General features: G+C 39.3%; 1 long non-coding RNA gene across 1 annotated transcript; it reads left to right on the top strand.

The window, feature by feature from the left end:
* The first annotated feature begins 456 nt into the window (after positions 1–456).
* On the top strand, positions 457–8,418 carry LOC141729041 (uncharacterized). Its single transcript, XR_012580286.1, has 3 exons — positions 457–669; positions 3,782–3,907; positions 4,136–8,418. It is a non-coding gene; the product is annotated as an uncharacterized LOC141729041 (long non-coding RNA).
* The last annotated feature ends 289 nt before the right edge of the window (positions 8,419–8,707 follow it).

Below are 8,707 nucleotides of genomic sequence, written 5' to 3' on the forward strand. Positions count from 1 at the left end.
TGCAAAAACAATGAGTCTCCTTTTGAAATTTTACGTGGGTGAAAGGTGAAGATCAAGCTGAATTGGGTCATTTGTTTACTCTGACAGTGATGACAATCTTAAATATATAATAATAAGGAGAAGCCAAGAGCCACAGTGACATAAATTAAAATTAACACACCCTAAATTTCAGAAAAGCCTAAAATTATTCAGTCTTTCTTTTCCCAAAATAGTTTCTGCTGATTCTGGTATCACCAGTAAAAAGTGATAAAACATCAATGTAGCTTAATTATCCCCATACTTTTTCATGTTCATATAGTCTGTGTCTATAGTAGTGCCCATCATGTCAGCCTTTTTTGTCTTGGGAAACTGGCAATAAGTTAATGTTTGATGATATAAAACAATTCCACTGAATTGTTGTTTAGTGGTATAGGATTAAGGTTTGTGAAGAAGTCATTACATGGTGCGCCACTGACATTTTAATCCATTAATATTCTTTATCACACACAGGTAGGAAATTCTTCAAGGTTGGTGAGGCACTGGAGGAGGCTGCCCAGAGATGTTGTAGAATCCCCATCTCAGGAAGTGTCCAAGGCCAGGCTGGATGAGCTCCTGAGCAACCTGGCTGAGTGGATGGTGTCCCTGCTCACGGCAGGGGGTTGGACCTTGAGGATCTGGATCGTCTTGAAGGTTTGTTCCAACTCAAATCATTCTATGACCATATGAATTTCAGCTGAAATTAGAAGCTCTTTGTCAAAGGGATGGTGAATGAACTGTCATTCATCAGGGCCAGTTCAAGGTCCTGCATTGATCAAAAACTGACCCAGGTGTTCACACATGTCTCTTTACAAATGTAAAGATGATGCTGATAGGAATTCCTCTTCTGAGGAAACAGAATTATAAATCTTTGTAAGCACAAGACACACCATTTTTCCAAAATTTTTCCTGGGCTTTTAGAAACAAAATATTAGATTCAATCTACACAATTAATGTAATTCACATCACTTCATTTCCTGGTTTAGCCCTGAAGAGATCCATACTGTGAATGAACAAACTCTCCTGCTTTCTTTGGGTAGGAAAGGAGACCTTTTGTGCTCAGACAGAATTATTTTGTAAGAGTCATCCTCTTGGGGGTGAAGAATCAGATTTTAACAGATTTTACATGGTAAAGAATTAGAGACTCCACACAACCAACTAGAGACCAGGTAAATTCAATGAGCTCTTCAGAGTCACGCTGAGGGCTTGTAGCCATACCTGCTCTCAAATACAGACCTCTGGGAGCCAAATAACTTCTGTACAAGATCTTCTTTATTCATCACCATGAAGGCCCAAATCTTGTTTAAAAGGTAATCTAGGGAGGTCTATAATTATAATTAGGGGTATTATTAAGAATGTGTCTTGAGAACACCTTCCAGGTGATCAAATCAGACTGTGATCTCAACAGTGTTACTAAAAGCATTAGAGAAAAGAACATCATTTCAGGCTGGAAAAAGAGTACCTGTTATGAACTAGTGAATTAACATTTTCTTCTAGATAAAATATAATGGCAGCATACCCAGTTTGTCATGATGAACAAAAGAATTTATTAGGTTTCTTTCAACTCTAATTTTAAAAATCACTTATCTACTTTAACAAGATGGGAGTTTTGACAAGGGCCAACAATAATGATGATTAGGACCTACCCTTTTCACTTACAGGGGATTTTTTATTTACATATGTAACAATTTTCATAGCATTAACAGGATTCAAAAATATGCTGAAAAGGTTATTGAAGCAAGTCTAGATCTGCCTGTCATGTAAACATGGGGAGTGCACATATGTGCAGGATGATTATCAGTAGCTTAAGTGTCTTTTGTCATAATGGCATTTAAGCCTTATTTCATATGTTTTGAGGTTATTTTTAAAAATCTGTTATCTAGGAAGACAAATAACTTCTTGTGAGTTGTTCAGCCATTTGACTACTCTTTACCCCAAAAATCCTGCAGCTGTTCTAGCATAAAACTTAAAGTCAAGATATTGTAAATACCAGGAATAATATTGCAATTATTTGATTTAAAGTGTATTTGTTTACTTTTTTTGGTTCTCTACATTCTTAAAATATAGTTCTTAAAAGTTATAACAAGAACTAATTTAAGCAGCAGCTCAAAAATGCAAAGAACTCAACTCCTTTTCATCCTTACTATGTTTGGTTTTCATTTTGTAAAATGAAGTATGAAATGAAGCCTGAAGCACAAAGATTAAGAAACACAACTGTAACAAAAATGTCACCTTTCTCAGTATATGCTTTCCTGCTTCTTCTGATCCCAGTATTCATTTCCCACAGCAGTATATCTGTTTCTCAGCACAAATATATGGGCCAGAGGCTGATTTCTCATCTATGGAAAAAACTAAGTATAGCAGTATAGAATCTAAGTACATTCTTTTTGCAACCTGCCTTGCTTACCTACACATACCAACACCCATCACTCCTGCAATGGGATGGTCAGACAGCACGCAAAGAAATCTGTTTTTCCAGAAAACTCAGCCTAGCAGTAATTGTGGGTTTGGGGGAATAACTTTGCCACAAGAATTTACCTAATCAGAGCCAAAAGCAAAGAGCAAACATTCCTTTTGCCTACACAGCTCCCTGTCATCCAGCTGCCTTCTGCACACCCTTGCACAAGTCAGGAGCAATAACGTGTCCTCCAAAATGCAACTGTTATTTGGTATTAAAAAAAAAAAAAAACAGAAGGCTTTGGCTGTACTGATCCACAATGAAAAATGTTGGTTCACAACACAGTCAGACAAAGATAGAAAATGGAATCAGGAGGAAATCATGAAAAGTGCTATACCAAGAGCCTGAGAGAAGGTTTGTTGAAATGGGAAAATCTCATAATTATATTGAAGTTGTTGAATACAAAAGTAAAGATGGTTCCTAAGCCAGCAATGCCATGAGGCAATTTTGATGGTAATTTTTGTATTATGCCATCAGTTATTTATAACTAAATATGTGCTCTTCTCAAGATGAAAATCATATGCTGGAAACAGAAGTTAAAATTATTTTTTCCCTATTAGCCTGTTTGTGATTGTTGAGAATAGGCTTTCCACTAAGCCTGCCTTTTGTCTCACTGGATGTGAATAACAAGATTAAAACTTCAAGGGCTCTGTCCTCAGCCAGTTTACATTTGAGTACAAGAGTTGAGGCTTTGGACTAAACTATTCAAAAGCTCAATTGTGTTTTAAAAATTCAAACAATCTTAATATTTTAATATTCCCCCTCGGGTTATTGAGAAAAATCAGATTTAATACTCACCAACCATCTGATTTATATAAATATCTTATAAACTTTAATACTGGTGCCTTTGCTCACTTAAGAGCCACATGGGATATGAGAACAGGGAAAAGTTGCAGAGAAAGTCAGTGGGAAAAGATCTGGTTTCTTAGTTATAAAGCAATAAAAAGCATGCATTTAAAATTACATATTTTAATATTTCACATAACCTGTAGTGGATGCTGTGCAGAATGAGGCTGTGGGTTCTGAGCTTTGTGTGTGCTTGGTGATGGTAACGAGCCCAGGTGGGGGGCCCTCGCTGTGGGCTCAGGCACTGTGTGGTCAGGCATGCCTGCTGAGGAAACATCATCCTCAAAGCTCAAACTCCATGGCCACTCCTGCTTTTTGTTATTCCTATTCCTCATCTGTGAGATATACCATCAGTAAAGGTAACTGGGCTGCTGCTAACACTGATGGCAGAGGTGTCATTTGCTGTACAGCACTAGAATGACAGAATTCATTAGACTTCATCACCTGACTTCCTCCCTACAGGGAGGGTTGATATGAAACGAGTGTACTGCAGAAGTTCCAGTTAAATCTTCAAAATAAGCTGCAGGCTGGGGAACACAGGAGGGAATCCATGAGGATGGAGCAAGAGGAATCAGAGACTGCAGCAAGGTAAAAATGTGTCAGGTAGGCTTCAATGACAACCCTCCTGTGTAAATCCTGGAGGGTGTGAACACTCCCTGTGCTCCCCTGGAGATGGAGAGGAGAGCTGGGAGGTGTCTGAGGGGCTGCTGGCACTGGGATAGCCCTGTGATGGGCTGGGTGTGCACAAGGGGACTGAGGAAGGAACTCAGAGCCATACCCTTATCTGATGCCATCTATTGCTGTATTGCTTCACAGCACTATGGAAGGGCCTTTTTTTCCAGGACTGACTGTGTTATGTTATGCTGTGAGAGCTGAGGGATGAAAGCAGGGCCCTGCGCTGAAAGCTGCCATTGACCCAACAGTGAAATGCCAGAGCTGCAAAATGCCAACAGCCACGAGATGTGACAAGAGCCAAATCCCACAGTTGTTGCTGGATCCATGCAGATCCCTGGCTCTGTTCAGAACAGCACTGTGCTCCAATGTCACTTTGGAATTTAAGTGGTTTCAAAGCCAAAAGAAACTTACTCTTATCACAGAGCAAGCATCTCCCCAGACAGCAGTGCAAGAACACATTTACACTGGAGCCATGCTGCAGGAGCAACTGCTGAAGCCTTCCAGTGATGACAAGCCCTCAGCTTGATGCTCCCTTTGGAGCTCTCACAGCTGCAGACACCAGGAGACTCCAGAGAGAGGCCCATGGAAAGGCAGAAGCAAACGGCAGCCTCTGCACAGTGACCTCCTCTCCTTCCACTCATCTTGGATAATGTCACCATAGAGGAATCATCAGAGGATCACTAAAACTTAACAGAAACTTAAAAAGTTATTTAGTTCACTCTCCTTTCCCCCTTTCAAATGCAGGAGCAAATTTAAATCAATTCATGATAGGTGCTGATTCCCCTGTCCTGAAGGAATTTCTAGTTATGGACATTACTTAATTTCCTTAGTAATTTGTTTTTGTCTTTTTTTAGTCTTTGCCATTAGTCATTTTTCCCCAACAGCACACTAAACTAGGAAATGTAAGCTCATCATTTATTTTAGCAGACAGAGGAGCACTTTTTCCCTTCCTCACTGAGGAACACTTGACACGTTTGAGGCTCCTAGGACATCTTCCAGAACCCATCTCCTCAATTCCAGACTGGGAAAGGCAGGCAGAGGGTAAATTACTTACACAGGAAGCTTTTGTGTTGGACTATTGCACCCAAGTCTGTTAATGTAACACAGATATAACAGGATAATCCATCAGGAAGAAGCCCTCTACTAGGAACAATTATTCCAATGGTGAAATTGAGCAAATAGTAAATATTAGAAGAATCCAATCATTTTATTGAACTCTGTCCTCCAGAACTGACTTTAATGTGATTTACAGAGCTTCTCTTTTTGTTGTCAGTGAAAGAGTAGTATATGATCCATAACTTCATAGAACTTCAAGTTATAACTCCATAACTTAAAGGGATTGGGAGTGGCAGTGCTTAGTTCTGATAGACTGCTGGTCCATGACCCATTTTGTATATGCCACTCTTGCTGGAGACAAATGTGAAAATGGAAGAGGTGATTTGCACATTGGCCAAGCCTTTTGTTCCAGAACAGTGTTTTATAAATGTAAAATGTCCAGATGATTCCCAAAACAGGCAAAATATTGATTTCAATATTGATTTTGACTTCTCAAAGTCTCAGATGTGTCTATGTCTCACTGTACACTGAGACCTAAATTCACCCTCTCTAACTGAATCATCTAACTGAGGTCCTATACAGGCAATACAGAAATATAGGGCCCTCCAGAGAGCTGCAGGAAAATCATTCACTACTTGCCCGTTGGCTTAATTGAGGAATTAAAGGCAATTTTATTCCCAACTTTGTCACCTTAGCCAACCCAAAGCTCTAATTATGTAGGCTAGGCCTAAGAGAGGAATTTGAGGAATATGATCTCTTACAGACACTGTTGGGGCCCCTAGCCTACATGCAGTGATACCAACAACATTTTCCTGCATATCTTGCTCTGATTCCTGGCCATAGATTGTCTATACCAACTCCAACTGCAACCAGTTGCTCTGATATCTCTACTACATTGTATTTATGATAAAACAATCCAAGCTTTTTCTTCCGCAGAAGTGTTAGCATTTGGAGCAACATGAACAGAAAAACAATTCTGAAATAAAGAAAAACAGGAATAATTTTATAGAAAATTTCTGTCTTTCTAGAAGGAAATGTAGAGAAGAAATGAGGACATACAATTGTGTAAGCAAAGAAACAAGTTTTATAGATTGTCAACAGGTATAATTTAGCCTGAGAATCTACTTTCAAAGCCTGAGACTTATTTACTACATGCAGAAGACATGTAAAGCAATATGGAATTTCCCACAGCAAGGTCGCCTCAGAAGTTCTGCATGTTGACAGTAACCCAAAAACTTTGCCAGCTGGCAATCACTTCAGTGACCAGTGCAAAATAAGTAGATGGTCTCAGCTCAGTTTCCAGATGTAAGGTGGCCACAGTGTGGGAATCTCCATTAAAATTAACCATACTTGGCACCTATGCCTGCAAGGTCTCACATGTTCCCTGAGAGCTGGGCAGGAATGGGAAGAGCACCTTCGGTTTATAGTCACTGATAAACAGCTTGCACCCTTGCTAGCCTTACAGCATAAAAACCAGTGATGGCCACACAACTTATTTAAAAAAATGCAAGATCTGAAGTATTATTTTTTATTTCCTTTTACAGCATTTATTTCTCAACACCCTGTGTACCTGCACAACACTTTTACTGCAAACATAATTTTTGCAAAGAAATCCTCATTTTATGTATTTATACCACATAAGGGGGTGAAAAAGATCAAATTTGAACATATTTCCTAAATAAAATACAACACAGACTCACAAATCTGACAGAGAATTTGGTTAGCAAAAGCTTTATTAAGATAATGCAGGGCATGCTGCTTTTATGGCTGGGATGTGGCTGCTGAGGCAGTGCAGTCAGACCCTGCTTGGACAGCAGATGGTGTCCTACTGTAACACTAAGCTCCAGTGCTCAAAGACGAATCTTAAACCAGCCTTTAAAATACTCTCCAATTTCCATTTAATTACTTTAATTGGCTTTATAGGCTATGTAATAAAATGATGGATCTGTTTAAGCACTAGGCTGAATTAAAAGGTTTAGTGTGTCAAAACCAGTGATTTTGGAATATATGTTGTATTTCTATGAGTATTTTCCAGTATTTAAATGAATTTTCAAAAAATATGATCATACCACTTAGATGCCTGTGCAGTTCTTTTCAAAGGTACCACATGCAAATAGCTATTAAGAATCCCATTGAATGTCAAGGGAATCAAATGCCTCCCAATTCTCTGGGCCTTGGAAAATGCTCTCCTTACAGTATAAGTCATCTGCATATAATAATGAGAAATCAAAACATGCCACTGTTCCAATAAAGGCAATGCAAAGGCTTCTGAGCCTTCATGGGAAAGGACAATTTTTTTCCTTCTGTGCTGTACAGCATCTTGTGCTGTATAGCAACTTGTTCAGTGGGCATCTGGTCCCTATTGCAGCTCTCAGATACCAACAGTACAATTAAAACTCCACAGGGATTAAATTTATTCCTGATAATTTACATATTGTTCCTGTAATAATAAATCTAAAGGAATAATTTCTTGCTTTCACTCTGTGGCCAAAGATATTTTTCCTTGTATGGTTTTTTCCCTAGCCTTTGGAATCTGCAGATGTTTCCAGAACTTTGTGACTAATAAGGTGAACTGGGTGGTGAAAAGAAACCTGTCATGTTAAGAAGCTCCAAGCTCCAACTTCTGTTGTGTTAAGAAGCTCCAAGTCTGTGGAAGCCCCTGGACTTCAGGAAAGTAGATAGGTAAAAGTGAGAGATCCTTGCAGGATTTCCACTTTGAGGAGCCCTTCAAAGTGCTGCACAGAACCTGAGTCATGAGAGAGCCTGCTCTGGAAACCCTTCTCCAGATGTGCAAATCACAGCTGTGGTCACTGTGGGCTCTGATGCATTGCAGCAGACCAGTGTGACTCAGCTCAGAGATATCTGGAGTCTGCAAGCCTAGATTGGATTTACTGTCACTGGGAGGGCAACATTTGTTGGGAACAGTTTTGTCATTCATACTGGGAGGTGATGAAATCTTTGCCTGCTGGAGCAGATAATCATCATCTTGTACAGCCAAACCCAGGCTGGGACAGGGAATCATAAATGGTCCTACGCATCCAATCATCGCCGAATCTTTTTTATTTTTTTTCCACACAGAGACTCTTGTAAAGTTCTACTGCCTTTTTCTTCTTTCTGAAAAAAAAGATATTATTTCTCTAGCTCCAAGTTATGAAAGCAATCTCACAAATTTTGGTGAGATTCTTCACATGAGAAAGCACTCTGGACCTGATTCCTTAGAGAAATAGGTTAGGACTAACAGTATAAATGAGACACCTGGTTTTCAAAAAATCCTTTCATTTTCTTTCTCATCCCAGATATGACAGGGGATGCAGGAGTCAATATTCTCCAAGAACATTTACATAAATTCTTCAAAAGCAATAAAATGATGAAACCCAAAATCTGCAAATTGTGGTGATTTGTAGTGCTTTGATTTATAGCCCTGTTGGGTTTGGAGTGAATGATTTCTACAGAGACCAGTCCCTCTAATCGGAATTTTACAAGAAACGGATGTGCTAAAAGAAACAGAAAGCTAACAGGGCTTCTGGTTACATTTTCAGCCTGATTTATAGAGCTGTAAAACTCTCTGTATCAGGGAGCTGACACCAATTTCTAGAAAGCTGTGAACACTTGTTTCCATCTGATTTTCCTGCAGGGCTCCTAGGCCAGCTTCTTTCC

Source organism: Zonotrichia albicollis, chromosome 5 (genome assembly GCF_047830755.1).
Source record: "Zonotrichia albicollis isolate bZonAlb1 chromosome 5, bZonAlb1.hap1, whole genome shotgun sequence".
In the NCBI taxonomy this organism is placed as follows: domain Eukaryota; kingdom Metazoa; phylum Chordata; class Aves; order Passeriformes; family Passerellidae; genus Zonotrichia; species Zonotrichia albicollis.